The 17942-nt window shown below is 32.4% G+C and overlaps 1 long non-coding RNA gene across 4 annotated transcripts; it reads right to left on the bottom strand.

Moving 5' to 3' along the window:
• Positions 1-1599: 1599 nt before the first annotated feature.
• Positions 1600-16506, bottom strand: LOC110818228 (uncharacterized). 4 transcript variants are annotated; one of them, XR_015817125.1, is made up of 3 exons: positions 12852-15768; positions 10678-11124; positions 1600-2047 (listed from the first exon to the last, which is right to left on the bottom strand). It is a non-coding gene; the product is annotated as an uncharacterized LOC110818228 (long non-coding RNA). The 4 variants fall into 4 exon arrangements; XR_015817126.1 differs by lacking the exon at positions 1600-2047 and adding an exon at positions 2164-2182; XR_002540333.2 differs by lacking the exon at positions 1600-2047 and adding an exon at positions 2842-3168.
• Between the last annotated feature and the right edge of the window lie 1436 nt (positions 16507-17942).

The raw sequence follows: 17942 nt of genomic DNA, 5'->3' as shown, positions 1-17942 counted from the left end.
ATTGGGATTAAATCTGAACCGTCTATCGCGATGCAATCTGGGCCGTCCGTGCCTGATTGAATCTTGGTCGTCCGTGCCTGATTGAATCTGGGCCGTCCGTATGCGTGAATCTGGGCCGTCCGTGCGCACGTTTGATCTGGACCGTCCGTGCGCGTGGGAACGGATCTGGGCCGTCCGATCGCGCGCACGCAGATCACCCACGTGGCCCGTCCTGTGTCAGCGTTTCCTTGCCATGCGGCGTGTCCTGGTTGGCTGGGGCTGCTGACCGGGCTACTGATGTGGCTGCTTACGTGGTACAACTTTTCTAAATTGTGTTTTGACTCCCGGTTTCCGATTTTCTTTTTAAAAATACCCCCATAATCCAAATTTTCACCCATTTTTCCCAAAATTAATTTTAATTAAATCCAAATAATATTTTTACCCAATTTTATCATTATTATTATTTTTATTTTCATTAAATTAAATTAAATTAAATTAAAATCTTATAAATTAAATATATAAAAATTAAACTAAAAATCAAATACAAAAAAAAAACAAAAATAATAATAATAATAATTTTGGGTGTTACACATATTTTCTATCCATATGAGATAATTAGTCAATGCTGACCTCAATTGTAGATTCTCATTACTAAACCCTTCCTCCTCCTTCATGCTCGTCAAGAGCCTTTTTCAAAATTTGTGTACAAAAATAAATCTAGGGTTTGTGATGCTGATATTTATAATGATTTATTAAATGACAATTTAAAGAAACTCTAACACCTTAGTATTTAATTGATTAATCAATTTTCTTGTTATCTATTTATTTATTACGTATGTTATATATATATATATATTTACCAGGCTTTAAATTCTCCACTCCTAAAAAGAGACTTAATCTCTTAAATTTCAAAACCCACTTATTGAATAAGAAGAGTATTGTGTGTTCATCTCTTCCTCTATCTGTTAATGTTAAAAATAATTTATAAATTAATAATATAATTATTTAGTTTGTTAGTAATTATATTTCATAAATTAAAGTTTTTATATTTTTTTTATTTGTTAGTAACCGTGAGTCATAAATTAAATTTGTTATGTGTTAATTATTTTGTTGGTAGTTAGAATTAATTATTTAAAATTTTAAAAGTTGAAGTATTATTTATAAATAGTTATGTAGTTCAAGATTTTTTACAACGACAATAGAAAAACTTGTCTTTTTACCTGAGTCTCTCTTACTCTTCCTTCTATCTCTAACAAAGTAGTATAAGAGTTTGATTCTGTGTTCTAAATTCTAGAAAGATGGCTAGTAATAATCTATTTTATTTCTATTTTCTTCGTTTTATATAAAAAAACTACGAGAATTAGTGTTTTTGCATAAAAATCATATTTATCTCACAAAATGTATGAGATATTGTAGAAAAAGATTTTACGCACCCGAAGATGAAGCATCTTTAACTCAAAATGTGAATGATGTTTTTGCAAAAAATAAGGAAGAAGGATTAACAAGCTTTTGCACTCATCTATCAAGGTTTGGATAAACCTATATTTTCAAAGATGATTAATGCTACCAATGCAAAACAAGCTTTAGAGATTTTAAAGAATTCCCTCCAAGGAGTTAGCATGGTGAAGAAGATGGACTCTAAATTTTACAAGGCAAAATTGAAGTTTTGCAAATAAAAAATATTGAATCTATTTTAAATTTTTGTTAAAAGAGTAAAGTCTACGTGACATCTTCCACGTAGAAAACAAAAGTTTAAATCAAATAAGAAACCAATTATTAATAAATCAATTTTTTTCTAAAATTAAAATGGGTAAAGGGAAGGGAGAAATGTGAGTGCCTTCTTGCTGGGCAACGAATTGAAACCACCAAGCTGGAAGCTTGTGGTTGAGTTCTAACCACCTGGTAGTGGAGACTGACCCTGCCAGCTATCGCAATGCACCTCTTCCCTTCAACTGCTGCTGGCCACTTTGATGCATCACTTGCATGCAATTGATAGCCTTGATCTTTCTTTGGAGATAATTTAAAAGCCACTTAATTCGTCCTTCTTTATTTCTTCCATTAACGCCTTCTGTAAATAGAGAAAATAAAGAGAGAAAAGAAGTGAACAAGAAAGAAGAAAAGATAGCAGACCTGAGAGGAAGTGAAGCAGACTGGTTTGGTGTGGCATCTTCACCCCTCACTGCTTCTCTAATCGTTTCCTAGCCTAGAGAACGTTAAAAATTACAAAGTTCGGTGAGTGTTTAGCGTTATATCTTAGCTAAATTTCAGCGAAAACAGAGGACTAAAAGCTTTCTCCTTGAAGGAGATATCCAAGGACGAACACCAGTAGCTCTGCTACGTATGGCGTGACCTCTGTTTTAATTTTATCCATTTTGTTTACAAACTTAGGGTTCATAGAAAATTCTGAAATTTTGTGGGGTTATAGAGCCACATCGAACGAAGATTTAGAATCAGGAATCAGGGGAAACGGATTATCCTAGAAGGAGAAACAATTCCCCAACCACTGACTGATCCTGCATGTAACTCTAGTGAGTAGCATGTTCCCTAATACTTAGGTTTTTCGATTATTTGAACCCCCAAATGTTTTCTAAAAATTATAAAATTTTACAGACTAATAGCGTTATCTGTTAGAAAACTTTTGACATATTAATCGAGCTCAAACCTTCTGTTTTGAGGGAGACACAAAGGAAAAACTACTCGGCACTCAAGCTCTTTCTGGACAGAAACTGTGAGTGACCAATTCGTGTTTTTACAGCAATTTCTTCGTGCATTTTGACTTCTAATTCGTGCATTTTCGAGGTAAAAGAGATAGTAATCTAATTATTATAAATGTGGAATTTTATAGACGCATGTAAATGATAATTGAGCATGGAAACTTGAAATGCTTGCTATTTTCTAAAAATGAATCTGTGTACATTGTTCATGCATTTAAATAATTTAAATTGATATTTTAATGTTAATGTATTGTTGTTTAATTATCACTGAGATGAAATAAAGTGTTGGTAGTGATTTTAAGCGATCATAGTGAATTAAATTGAAGAAAATGGTGGAGAAATGCTGCTGGAAGGCCCACAGCCTTTTGTTGAGTAGCCCAGGCGCGGAAGCGCCGACAAAGTGGGTGTGGGTGTGGGTGCGGGAAAATATTCCCCTTCCGCAGATTGAGGGAAAAATCACCCATTTTATGAGTTTCTGAAAAAAAAAATATGAATTTAGGTAAATAATTGGATTTATTTTTAAGCGGAATTTGGAATTAAAGGGATAAAATTAGAAGAAGAAAAATTATGAAAAATATGGAAAATTACATGTGGGATTTTATTTGTAAAAATTATAAATTGGAATTAAGAATTTAATTGGGATTTTTGGGTTTTAATTTAAGTCTAAGTTAGTGTAATTTCATTGAAAGAAAATAAATAATTAAGAGTCTAAAACCTAATTAACCCAACAGTTCATTTAAATCCATTATATCTGATTTCCTGGGGGTATTATTTGTTTGATGAGCCAATTGATAGGCAGTGAATGATAAATCTATTTGTTCATAGTCATTCGAGAACTGAACACAGTTCATATCCTCAGTCAGTGGTATGAGCTACAATGTCCTGAGTGAATTTTGAGAGTTTGTGACCTAAATGAATTTTGAGTGGTTTATCTACACGTTAGTTCTATGTTATCTGCATTTGCGTCCATTCATGTAATAATTTGGTTGTCCTATATTTGGCTCCCAAAAAATAGATGACAGCGGCTGCACGCATAAGTATGACAACGATTAAACTAAATGAAAGACTGTTAAGCAATGTAAACGACATAAAAGGAAGAGTCAGTCCATGTGTGTGTGTGTTTGCATGTATTTCTATTTGCTTGTGATTGAGGTTGAGCTCTTTGAGGGACATTTATATGATTTAGCAGGGACGTCAACAATAGTTTCTCATCAGATATCGATAACAGGTACATGTGAGTTGATTACTTTGATATGACTGTTTGTTGTTTGTCTGTAATCTGATAAAATGATTTGACAACTTGTATACAATTATGTTTTCAAACTTATTTATGAGATTTTAATATTATTTCTCTTACTGAGTCCACTGGAGCTCACCTCTTTTCCATACTCTTCTGTTGATCTCACAAGTTTACTAGTGGATCCGTGTCTAGAGAGGGATTCTTAAAAGTTGTCTTCTCATATTTTGTATTTTGTATTTTAGAGAGATTGTAAATATATAGATTATTAAATCCTGTATATTTCTGTTGATAATAAGATGCCTCAGTTGTTGTTTTTCAATAACTTTTTGTATATGATATATGTTTCCACTATACCTAGATAGATTATTATCTGCTCTTCGGACGTGGGTGTCAAGCTTACACCAGGGTGTCACAATCTATAATAAGTCAAATGAAGAGATATGGTGAGACAATTAAAGATGTTCGTGTGGTATAAAAAATTCTTCTATCTTTGCCACCAAAATTCGACTATGTGGTATATGTCACTGAAGAGTCAAATGATCTAAACATTTTGACTTTTGAGTAATTAGAGGAATCGCTACAAGCCCATGAAGAAAAAATAAAGAGAAGACAAGAAAAGTCGTTAGAATAAATTCTCAAATCAAATGTCTCTTTTGAGTGATGGATGGTGAAAGGGAAAGAGGAAGAGGATGAGGTAGAGGACATGGTCGTGGCTGTGGTTAAGTGTCTAAAAAAACTAACACTCAAAAAACTCAAGATGATACTAAAACTGAAGACAAAAGCCAGCTGTCAAATAAAGATCGTGGAAGAAGAAGATGAAGAGGGAAGTGTAACTATAGAAATTCTAACAAATCTAATGTTGAATGCTAAAACTGTCACAGATATAGACATTATGTTTGGGAATGTCATAACACTTCAAACGAAAAGGAGGAACAAGCCCATTTTGTCCATGATAAACAAAATGAGGAAAAAACAACTTTATTACTAGCATGTAAATACAGAGATAGTGATAACAGTAGTTTATAAAACTTAGATCATGGAGCAAGTAATCACATGGGCAACTACAAAGAAAAATTTGTGGAGCCTGATGAGAAGATCAATGACAAGGTTTCTTTTCGAGACTCTCCAAAAGTCCAAATTAAAAGAAAATGTACAATTCTAATTTCTTCAAAAAATAGTGGACATGTACTTATTACAAATGTTTACTATGTGCCAAAATTGAGAAGTAATATTTTGAGTTTGGGTTAATTTCTTGAAAAATAAAACAAAATTCACATGAAAGATTATTGTCTTTGGCTTAGAGATCAAAATGTCAATTTGATTGCTAAGGTGCATACGTCAAAGAATAAAATGTTGTCTTGAATTTTAAAATTATTGAAGCAAGCAGCTTCAAGGCTAGTGTGGAAGATGAAACATGGTGTTCGCATATGAGATTAAGCCATTTGAACTTTGGCGCACTCAAGGTAATGGGAGACGAAAAAATGCTGAAAGAAATATCGTTAATCAACCATCCTAATCAATTATGTGAAGCATTTGATAAGGAGTTTTCTAAAAGAAGCCACTACAAGAGGAACCAAGCTACTTCAACTTGTGCATGCCGATGTGTGTGGGTTAATCAATCTACTTTTATTTGGTAAAAACAAATATGTTATATTATTTATTGATGATTTTAGTAGGAAGACTTGGGTATATTTTTTAAAGTAAAAATTAGATGCTTTTGTTGCTTTTAAAAACTTCAAAACTCTTGTAAAAAAATAGTAGTTGTGAAATAAAATCTTTAAGAACCAATAAAGGAGATGTATTTAATTCTAAAAAATTTCATGATTTTTGTGAATCTAATGAAATTCATCGTCCTTTAACGGTTCCAAAATCACCACAACAAAATGGAATTGTGAAGAGAAAGAATAAAATTATTCTTAGTATGGCTAGAAGCATGTTGAAAGCCAAAAATACACCCAAGGAATTTTGGGTTAAAGTAATTTCTTATACAGTATATTTATCTAATAGATCTACAACATCAAGTTTGAAAGACAAGACTTGCAAATAAGTATAGAGAGTAATGAAGCTTAATATCAACCATTTGCAAGTTTTTAAAAGTATTGCATATACTCATGTTCCACAACAAGAGAGATCCAAACTTGATGATCGAAGTGTCAAACATATTTTCATTGAGAATGATGCAAACTCAAAAGGCTACAAATTGTATAATCAAAACAATGGCAAAATTATGGTAAATAGAGATATTGAATTTAACGAAAATGTAACTAGGAATTGGGAGAAGAAAAAAGAAAATATTTATGAATTTTTTTTCATATTTTAAAGAGGAAGGCCAAGAGACCATGGTGCCTTTGCAAGAGGCAACTCTACCTCATTCTCCAACTTATGTTGCATCAATTACTTCTCAATGAAGCTCAAGTGAAAGGCCACGAAAAATGAAGAGCATTCAAGATCTCTATGATGAAACATAGGAGATCATTAACTTTAATATAAGTTATCTGTTTTGTGTCTTTTACTTGATAGTGAACCAATGAATTTTGATGTAGCCATGAAAGATACAAGATGGAGACAAGCCATGGTGGAATAAATCAAATCCATAGAAAATAACAATACATGAGAGTTATCAACTCTTCTTATGTGACATAAAGCTATTGGCGTCAAATGGGTCTATAAAGTAAAGAAAAATTCTCAAAGAGAGGTACAAAGGTACAAGGCAAGACTTGTGGCTAAAGGATACAAACAAAGACATGGAGTTGATTATGATGAGGTTTTTCCACCAATTGCTCACATAGAGACTATTCACTTACTCTTAATTATTTCAACTCAAATGAAGTGGAGAATTTTTTAACTTGATGTAAAATCAGCATTTCTTAATGGTTATCTTAATGAAGAGGTTTATATAGAGCAATCATTAGGTTTTATGGTTAAAGAACATGAAGATAAAGTGTTAAAATTGAAGAAAATTTTGTATGGGCTAAACCAAATACCAAAAGCATGGAATAGCCATATAGACAAATATTTTGAAGATAATGGGTTTGTTCATTGTCTTCATGAAATATGCTCTATATATGAAGTATCATACTAATGGTGATATTCTACTTGTGCATCTATATGTAGATGATCTCATCTTCATTAGCAACAATCCAAGCTTGTTTGAAGAATTCAAGAAAAATATGTTACTTGAATTTAAAATAACCGATATTGGGCTCATGTCTTACTATTTGGGTCTTCAGGTGAAACAAATGGAAAATGACATTTTTATTTCTCAAGAAGACTATGTAAGAAGAATTTTAGAAAAATTTAAAATACTTAATTGCAATCCTGTGAATGCGCCTACGGAATGTGGAGTCAAGTTATCAAAGTTTGATAATGAAAAAAAAGTCAATCCAACTCTCTTTAAAGGTCTTATGGGAAGTTTGAGATACTTGACCTTTACAAGGCCTGATATTCTTTTTGTAGTTGGATTAATATGTCGTTTTATGGAAGCTCCTACCACCTCCCACATGAATGTTGCTAAAAGAATTCTACATTACATTAAATGTGTTATTGATTTTAGATTATTTTATTCACCATCTAATGATTTTAAATTTTGAAATTTTGAGATAATAATTTTACTGGAGATATTAATGATAAAAAATTATAACTAATTTTGTATTTTTTATGGGTGATTGTGCAATTACATGAAGTTTTAAAAATTAAGTCATTATTATACAATCAACTCATGAGTTTGAATATGTGACAACAATCTCTTGCGCTTATGCCATATGGCTTAGAAGATTGTTGAAGGAACTTTATTTGACATAAGAGGAAGCTATTGAAACTTTTATTAACAATAAGGTTGCACAAGCATTAGCTAAAAATCAAGTATTTCATGAACAAAGCAAGCACATAGACACAAGATATCATTTTATTAAAGATTGCACTAATAAAAAGGAAGTAGAGCTCAAGTATGTAAAGACTCAAGATTAAGTGGCAAACATTTTCATCAAGTCACTCAAGTTTGAAATCTTTCAAAAGCTATGCGCTAATCTTGAATTGAAATGAGATTTACAAATTAAGGGGGAGTGTTAAAAATAATTTATAAATTAAGAATATAATTCTTAAGTTTGTTGGTAGTGGTATTTCATAAATTAGAGTTTTTATGTATCCATTGATTTGTTAGTAGTTGTAAAATATAAATTAGATTTACTATGTGTTAATTATTTTGTTGGTAGTTGAATTAATTATCTAAAATTTTAAAAATTGTAATAGTGTTTATAAATAGTCATGTACGATAGAATCATCAATCACAATAAAAAAACGTATCTCTTCCTCCAATCTCCAACATTTAAATCACTTACGAAAGTGTCTTCCAAGAACTTGATCCTTTATATTAATAACTTTGACTGAATTTTTATTAAAAATAATAATAACTCTAAATTGAAACAACTTTATTTTTTGTAATTGTCTTGGGATTGTAAAGTATATATGCTTAACATTAAACCATAAAATCCATTATGAACTTTTAATAATGAAGGCAGAAGTGTCAACCATTAAATGATACGACCTATTCTTTTTAAAATTTTGAACAATTCAATGAATCGAGTATTTAACTTTCCTTATTGAGGAATACATCACTTTTTTCTATAACATCACATGGTCACTCAGTTGAAACTCTAAAATCTATCTTATATTATTTATATAATTCCTTTTTTTTTTTTCCGATGATCTCTTTATTTTTTTAGTACTTCTAAGAGTTTATTAAATTATATTTTTAATCTTTATTGAAATCTAAATCTTATTATATATGCATCTTCTAACATATCTCTAATTTTTGCTTAATACTTCTGACAGTCATTAAAGTATATGCTCAACCTCTTGCAAATCTCATCTAATAACCTCATTAGTAGGTAAAACTTTTAAAACGACATGATTACCTACTTGATACTTAATTTCTTAGTGTTTATCATCAGCAAAACTTACTTATCTTCATTATGTGATGTTAAGTCATTCTTCATCTAGTTGAATTTTTTGATCAATTATTCAAAACTTTAAAAATAAATTTATTTCACAAATTAAAAATGGTTTTAACTAATAATATTTCAAATCTAAAACATATGTTCTGCATACGTTCTCAAAATAAATAATATCACAATTACACTTACTTTTTCATCTGCTTATCTAAAACTTATCCAAAATTTGAGATAAACATTTACCTAGGAACTCTATCTCATCTTACAATTAGTTTTATATGAAAACTATAAAACTTATCTAGGATGTTCAATCTTGGACTCAATAGTAGGTTTACTAATCTTTAATAACGCCAAGGAACATAAATCTATTAGAAAATCTAGGCAAACATGTCATAAAATTTATACTAATTTATTCTCATTTTCTTACAGTACTTACTTGATTTACAAAATCTCCTTCTTGATACCAGGTGTGTTCAATTTTCATTTACTGACATATAAACCACTGTAAATACATATATGATCTAATCTCTCATTATATTGTTCCACTAATTGGTTCCTTAGTATCTTGCTTTATTCTCTTGTAATATCTCCACACGGCCTCAAAATATTTAGTATTTCTATTACATATATGCTAGTGTATAAAATTCTCTTGGGATATTTTTTTCTCCTAATCACCTTGATACCAATTATCCAAACATATATGTTAACCTCTCATGATAGAAAAATCTATTGTCACACTAACATTCATTTTTGAGTTAACAATTCATTTGTAATATATGTCGAGACTCTAAATCATTTCGATTTATTCACTAAGCGTTTGAAAATCTATTGTCACACTAACATTCATTTTTGAGTTACCAATTCATTTGTAATATATGTCGAGATTCTAAATCATTTCGATTTATTTACTAAGCATTTGTTGGAACTCGAGATTAAATTGTACTTCGATTTTTCTTGCTTGTAAATCTCCTAAAATTTCTTCTAAGATATAATTAAGGTTATAAGATTCTAATAAACTTCAATTTTTTTTCTAACCACCAAGCTCACATTTCTTAAGCGATAACTAATAGTTCTCATAAAATTTTTCAATAATTTTAATCATCCTCATTCTCCTGTATTCAACTTTACAGTACTCTTTAATTCATGAGTATGTAATATGATTCCTTAACCATTAATATCCCAAAATTTTCAGAATAAGAATGATAGCTAACTCTAAATTATAGGTAAAACAATTATACTTTCATAGCTTCAACTTCCAAAATCCATGTACAATGACTCTCGTATTTATTAAATCTCAAGCTAACACTTAGTTCATCATATTTATAAAATTTATAAGAACATACATCAATAAAAGATAATAAATTTAGATCTTAAAATTTGTCTAAGACATACTTAGGAATATACTCAGTTATGTTTTTCAATCTGTAGTGCATACACGAGAGGTTAAGTACTTTTAAGGAGATTTGGTTCTCCTATAAACGAACAATTAATTTTTTTGAGAGGTAAGTATTTGTATCTTATTATCATTTTATCTAGTTCATGATGGAGTTGAATACAATATATACTCTAATGGCTTTTTTTTTTTTTTTTATAAAAGAAAGTTATTATATCTTAGGGAAAATTCTAAGTATATAGTAAGCTGAAATATTCAAACCTCTATAAAACTGGTAATGTTATTTATAAAAGTGTTGAGGTAATTTTTACAAGTTGTTTCTTTTATTTTTGCATTTATGTTATTTAATTTAAATCTAAAAATTATGAGAAAACCACAAACACACACACACACACAACTCACCGTGAGTTTCCCTTTCCGAGGGAAAATCCCCCAACCCGCGAGCACACCCAGCATCTAGGATAGACCACGGCCAGCTCCCCAACGTGTGGGCAAATGCCCAAGTCCTTGGTCATGACTGGGGGGAAAGAAAATCCCACAAGTTGCGGGCAGAAGACGCTCACGAGGCTGGGGCGCGAGATTCCTCACCTGCAAGCATCTTCGTGGGCATGCAAGTCACTTGTCGTGACTCTTTTGCCGATGAGCCACCACTCAGCTCCGAAGCCCAAACTGCAGGCAATTTTCCTTCCTTCCTCGCCAAGTAAACAGGCTCCCCCTGCCAGGCCTGTTGGCCACCCATGCCCCTAACAGCTCGGATCACTTATATGTGATCCGAGGGTCGTGGTTGCAGAAAACATTTCAGATTAAAGATGCCTTATCTTCAGTCTTCTTCTTCACTTCTTTATTCAACTGAGAAAGTAAAAAATCAAGAGTGAGACAGGGCCGAGAAAAAAACCAGAAAGAGCGAGAATCTAGTGCAGAAAGAGCGAGAATCTAGTGCAGCTTTAGAGTGAAAACCGAGAGAAGAAAGTGCAGAAAAATAGAGTGCAGTGGGCGAGTGTGCTGTCCAAGGAAGAAGACTACTTCTCTTCTAGGTAAGCCTTTTTCCCTTATGTTTTTGGTAGATTAGCCTTCCCTTGCTGCCATTCACTCACTTCCCTTTACCCTGACACAAAAATCCTTCTTTCAGCTTCAACTGAAGCTTCTTCTACAACCAAAATAATGTCGAGCCGGAATGTTTCAGGTAGGTGTATTGTTCTTCTTCTATTCTTATTTCTTTTACATTCTTTTTTTTATTTCCATCTTTAGAATAGTTTATTTAGGTTCTAGGTTGAGTTTAAATCGAATCCGTATGGTTAAAACAATCCAGAAAGCACGAATTCAACCTAAAAACCAGATTGACACAGCAACTGCTACACAAACATGTTGCAAGTTGTTCTTCATGCTTTTTAGGCTTATCTAGTCATGCATTTGGACTGTTTGGACATTTTGCTTTGAGGTAAGATTGGTGCTAACTAGTCTTTACAAGCACTTGGTTTTGTAGATGCATATAGGTTGATTAAATCTTTGAAAAATGCATGCTTGTTTACTGTTTTAACTGGTGCAGAGTGTGTGTGTGTGTGTGTTGCATGCATGATTTTGATGATTTAATTGTGTTTTTGTTGATGATTTTGATGAGATATGACGGATGGATTAATATATAATGTTTTGGAATGGATTTCAGACACTAAATCGAAGAGAAAAACAGAAAATGATCGGCAAACAGAGACCCGATGCCTCTATCTGTACTGTCCAAGCACCAAAGCGCCTGTATAGGTGGCAGACACGGTGAGACCATAAGTGTGGTGCGTGTGGGACATTTTCTAGGCACTGAAAGTGCCAGAACAATTCCTTTCGCATGCTGCACACAAATGTTAGGCCCTGCTAGGCACCCCTGCTGCGCTGAAGGGGTCTGCATGCTGCAGGTGAGGCCTGCGCATATGCATACAGCGACATGTGACCTGGCACCCTCTGTGCCAATGCACACGCCCCACACACATGCTGCTGCGTGTGGCAAGCATGCAGGCCACGGGACACTATCAAGCGTGCACATGCCAAGAGTGTCAGCGGGCCATAATACCCTGTGCTGAAAGTGCAGGTTGCAAGATTTTATTCCCCTGCCACGGGTCGAAGGGCAAATTGCCCAAAACACTAGAAAGAAGGAACTTTGCAATTTAAATCTAAGATTTGGAAATTGGAAATCAATTCTAAGGCAATTGGAATCAACTAAGGAAATTGATAAAAACTTTGAATTCAGAAAAAAATTATGAGAGCTTGAATAATGGGAAAATGAGAGATTTTGTTAAATGTAAATTTAAAAGAAAATTGTTTAAATTTTTTTTTGGTTTGGTTTGGATTCAATTAAAGAAGAACTTTGGAAAAACATAAAAATTAAGGAAATATTGAATATAAGGATTTTCTGAACAATCAATTGAAAGAAATGGAAAAAAGAATGGAAAATTAGGAAAAATAAACAAAGGGAATTGATTAAATATGAGAAATGAAAACTATAACAATCCAAAAGAATTGGACGATCCAGATTGCACAAGGGAGACCCAACAAGCAGGATTAAAGGGAGGGTAAAATAAACAAAATACCCTTAATAAAACCTGGATCGAACAGCAAAAAATAAATTCCTAGATCCAACGGTTCAAAATCTGCCATGCCCGATTTTAACTACCTTGTTTCTGCTTAATAAAATTCTAGAGAGAGAATGGAATGACAGAAAGGAGGGAGAGGGAGAGAGACTCGACTGAGAGAGGAGAATAGAGGAAGCTGTACAAAAATCCTCAACTGGGAACAAACAGACAGAGAGGAACGGGAAATGGAGCCATACTACGAGCTAGCAACGACTACAAAAGTAAGGTAAGTAAATTTGTAATGCACAACTCGATTAGGAAGAGTTTACTTCTGAATTTTTGTTTTTAAATAAAATAAGGATGAATTGGATTCTGCAATCGATGTTTAAGTTAATAAAAATGAGTGGGATGGAGTGAATCTCAATTGAAGGGTGTGCATAGATATAAAATCACGAGGATTAGTGATTTGATTAGGAATTAATGAGAAGGAAGGAGCACAATCTGAGTGATAGCAGAGAAGATCGAACGAAAATGACCTTGTGTAAGCTCTTTTCCCTTGAATAATATTAACCGAACAGAATCGCAGGAGTACACCTCTGTGGCGTTGCTTCGTCAGTAAATCTGGTGGTGCTCACATGCGAGCAAAATGATGAAATTCAATGACCTAAATTTACGAGTCGTTGGGGTTGCTGCCTCGAATGTCTAATGTGGTGAAATTCTATATGTGTTCCATGAAATTATGATTGTCTGTGTGAAAACTTGACTGCGGGGTCCTTCGGGATCGTAGCATTGCTTTTATCAATTTTTATAATGGTAAATGACATATTCTATTGTGAGCTCCTGTAAGGAGTGAAATATGAATGATTGCGGCCCTTTTTAAGGGTCGAAGGGTTAAAGCCTCGGAAATTTTATATGGTACTGATTGCAAATGTAATTTGGGGGCTGTAAAAGTTAACAAAAAATTATGAAGGTGAGAATGAATCACTAGAAATATTTGAGAATAGATAAAATAAAATATGTGTATATGTGGGGGAGACTCAACGACCAAGACTAAAGGGAGGGTAAAATAAACAAAATACACTTAATGAAACCTAACTCTTATACTATCTGTAACACCTCCATTCTTATAAAGATAAGGGATCAACTTCATTCCTCCTGTACATATCACAAGTTCGACAAAGAGAAATGGAAAGACATATCTATATGAATATTCATTTTCACTGTATACATGATGGTTCCAGTTTCTACATCAGCTAACTATCATATTCCTTTCAATATGTCATATCACATTGAGAGGTTTAGATTATACCCATCAGTATGACATAATAACATCATCTGTCATAACTACATACTGTTATTCGCCATGATTACTACACTCCTATATTCTTGGTGGTCAGGAGAAAGCCCTTGGTGCTCCTATTATGCTGGGAGACATGTCTTTGGTGCGTCTTGATTCTGTTCGGGTTTAACCTGCTCTGTGATATACGACATAATGAGCTATTTTGCCCAGTATAGTAAATTTATAAACCATACCTACGAAAGGAAAGACTTTACAACTAGACTTTTTGTCCCACGTGCCTTTCGCCCTAGTACTGCCAGCTCCTCCTAAATTAACCCAATCACCCATCAGTTACACCCATTCATGTATGTTAAACTTATTGTGATCACAGGCTAATCTTAGTCTCTCCTCCTCCCATACTGTAGAATGCCCTCTGTTATTTTTTTTTCTCCTTTTTTTATATTTTTGCTTAACTTGTTTCCCTTTCCCAATCTTTCCGGTATCCTAACTTCATTATTCTTTTTTCTTATTTTCTGTTTTATCTGCATTTTTTTTCTTCACAATCTTTCTGGTATTCTGACTTAACTCTTCTCTCTTCCTATTTCTATTTTAACTGCATATAATCAACACCCAGCAGTCTATGTTATCCCATCTCCGCCCATGTATACATATATATATATATATATAATTAGGCATTTATAACCAGCAGCACTCAGTATCCCGTTCTCCCCCACATATAAACATAAATTTCATTTTATTTATTCTCAGTCATTTCTAGTGATTCATTCTCACCTTCATAATTTTTTGTTAACTTTTACAACTTCCAAAATACATTTGCCATCAGTACCATATAAAGTTTTCGAGGCTTCAACCCCTCGACCCTTAAAAGGGCACAATCATTCATACTTCGCTCCTTACAGAAGCTCACTATAGAATATGTCATTTATAATTATAAAAATTGATAAAAGCAACGCAATGATACCGAAGGACCCCTCAGTCAAGTTTTCACATAGACAATCACAATTTCATGCAACACATACAGAATTTCACCACACCAGACATTCGGGGCAGCAACCCCAATGACCTGTAAATTTAGCCCACTGAATTTCATCACTTTTCTTGCATTTTAGCACCACCAGATTTACTGACGGAGTAATGCCACAGAGGTGAACTCCTCATGCGATTCTATTTGGTTAATATTATTCAAGGAAAAAGAGCTTACACAGGGTCATTTTCGTTCGATCTACTCTGCTATCACTCAATTGTGCTCCTTCTTTCTCATTAATTCCTAATCAAATCGCTAATTCTCCTGATTTTATATCTATGCACGCCCTCTAATTGAGATTCACTCTATCCCACTTATTTTTATTAACTAAAACACCGATTGCAATATCTAATTCATCCTTATTTATCTAAAAACATAAATTCAAGAAGTAAACTCTTCTTAATCGAGTTGTGCATTACAAATCTACTTACCTTGCTTCTGTAGTCGTTGCTAGCACATAGTATGGCTCCACTTCCAACTCCTCTTCGTTTGTGTCTGTTCCTGATTGAGGATTTTCGCACAACTCCCTCTATTCTCCTCTCCCGATCAAGTCTCTTCCTCTCCCTCCTTTCTGTCATTCCATTCTCTCTTTAGAATTTGATTCAGCAGAAACAAGGTATTTATAATCGGGTAGGGCCGATTTTGGACCGTTGGATCTGGGAATTTATTTTTGGTCATTCAATCCAGGTTTCATTTAAGGGTATTTTGTTTATTTTACCCTCCCTTTAATCCTAGTCATTGTGTCTCCCTTGTGCAATCTGGACTGTCCAATTCTTTTGGATTGTTACAAAAACTAAAGGAAATAAGGCCAAGTCTGTGAACAGTTTAACATGTTTGGTTTAGGTAAGAGGAGTCTCTAATTTAACTTAAGTCTACGAATTTAGGTCTAGGTTAGATTAAAATTAAACGAATTAAATAAGACTAGTGTTTAAATAAAATGTAATAAAAAAAATTGTCATAGTTAAATCCGCTTACCATGTTACCTAGGAGGGACTTTTTGTATCTACAATTTGTTTTGGCATGTGAATGGGTTTTTGGTCCCTTATAAATGATGGTTCAACTTAAGTAGACATATCTGATTCATTGCCCTATGCACAGAGGATGAATGAAGCGACCAGAGTGATTGAGTGATTTGTTTGTATGTATGTTTTATCTGCGCACCTATTCACAATACATTCAGTGTATTTTACCTTCTAGATATAGATTTAGACAGTTGCGCGCGTAAATACATAAATAATATAATTCAAAATAAGATTAATAATGTTGTATTAAAATTGGAGATGAGTCAGAGTCTAAGTTTGGGTGCGTGAGTAAATAGTTTAATTTGATTTAGATATGAAAATTGATCTGTTCTAAGGCTTCTAGATTATGGAATGATTTGCATGATGTTTTTTGGTTTGGTTCTTTAATAATGTAAAATATTGAGAAATAAAATGAATTAGACTGATTTAGTAAATTATCTTACTTATTCATTATTGACTAATATGTATATATTTTAATATAATAATTGTATACCTTAATTACTATCTATCTTACTGAATTTATTGAAACTCACCCTAATCCAATCTCCTTCCTAAATGATGATCTTATATATGTCCCTGATGATGCATGTCTGGATTCATTCCAAAAGACTTAGTGGAAGCATTAAAGACATTCTTTTTGTATTTTGTCTTTGATAGGCCAAATTTTTTGTAAATCTGCAATATTGATGTGTAAGATTTGATAGTCTAGTACTTTAGTACACTATTATTGCAATCACTGTAAGGAACAATTATTCTGTGTTTTGTTTTGTTATCTATATGCATTTTAATTTGCTCAGTTAAACGTTGGTGCCTAGTTGGCACTGGGATGTTACATAAGCTTATGCAAAAAAGGTTGTGTGATGCTTATACTATTTTAGTTCTAACTTTAGAAATCTTCAAGGTATCTTATATAATTGACATCAAACCAACAAATTCTATTTCTCAGTTAATGATAATCGCATAACTCATGAAGGTATTAGGAAAGTTATAAACCATAAATTTTGATTCAACTCTTGTCCAGCTAGACTAAGGTACAAATTAATATAATTTGTAAATATTTCACTTATTTATTATAATATTATAATTCAAACTTAAAATAATCTACTGAGAGGCTATATATCCTGATCTTCTCATAATAAGTAAAATAATTAATCTATTAGAATAATTATAGAAAAAATCCCTAATATTATTGTTAATAACGTTATAAGTTAACTCATTATCCTTTACATTTAAAGATAATAAATCAAAATGCCTTATATTCTCTTATCAAGATTCACATTCAATCATGATATCTAGATCACCACATGATCTTATCTATATTCATCCAATATTTCTTTCGCTTTATTTTCATATCTTTTAATTTTAAGAATAAATAAATAATAAACCACTACTTTTATATCCTTTAATCAAATTATAATATGCTATCAAGAATATCTGTAACTCTAATAATTATAACTAAACATGTTAATATGGGCAATTCATAAATTAACCAAATATTATTGCAATTCAATGCAAACATTCTCTAAGTTTACAGTAGTAGAAGCCTATCAATTTTTTTTCTCTCTTTCTTTTCATTAACGAATTATTAAATAATTTGATCTTATGTCCAACACTAGCTAAAAAATAAGAAACTGTATATCTAAATTTAAAAAATTAGTGGAAGTACATTTGAAAAAATTACATGATTTCTTAATTTATATCCAATACTATCTTTTTATGTAACTTTTTTCCTATGACCTAAGAGTAACCATGCTCTGGTATAA

The sequence above is a fragment of the Carica papaya genome, chromosome 2 (genome assembly GCF_054855325.1).
Source record: "Carica papaya isolate Zhongbai chromosome 2, ASM5485532v1, whole genome shotgun sequence".
NCBI classification, from domain to species: Eukaryota; Viridiplantae; Streptophyta; class Magnoliopsida; order Brassicales; family Caricaceae; genus Carica; species Carica papaya.
The sequence above is the reverse complement of the archived record's forward strand: the minus strand, read 5'-3'. Positions and strand labels throughout refer to the sequence as shown.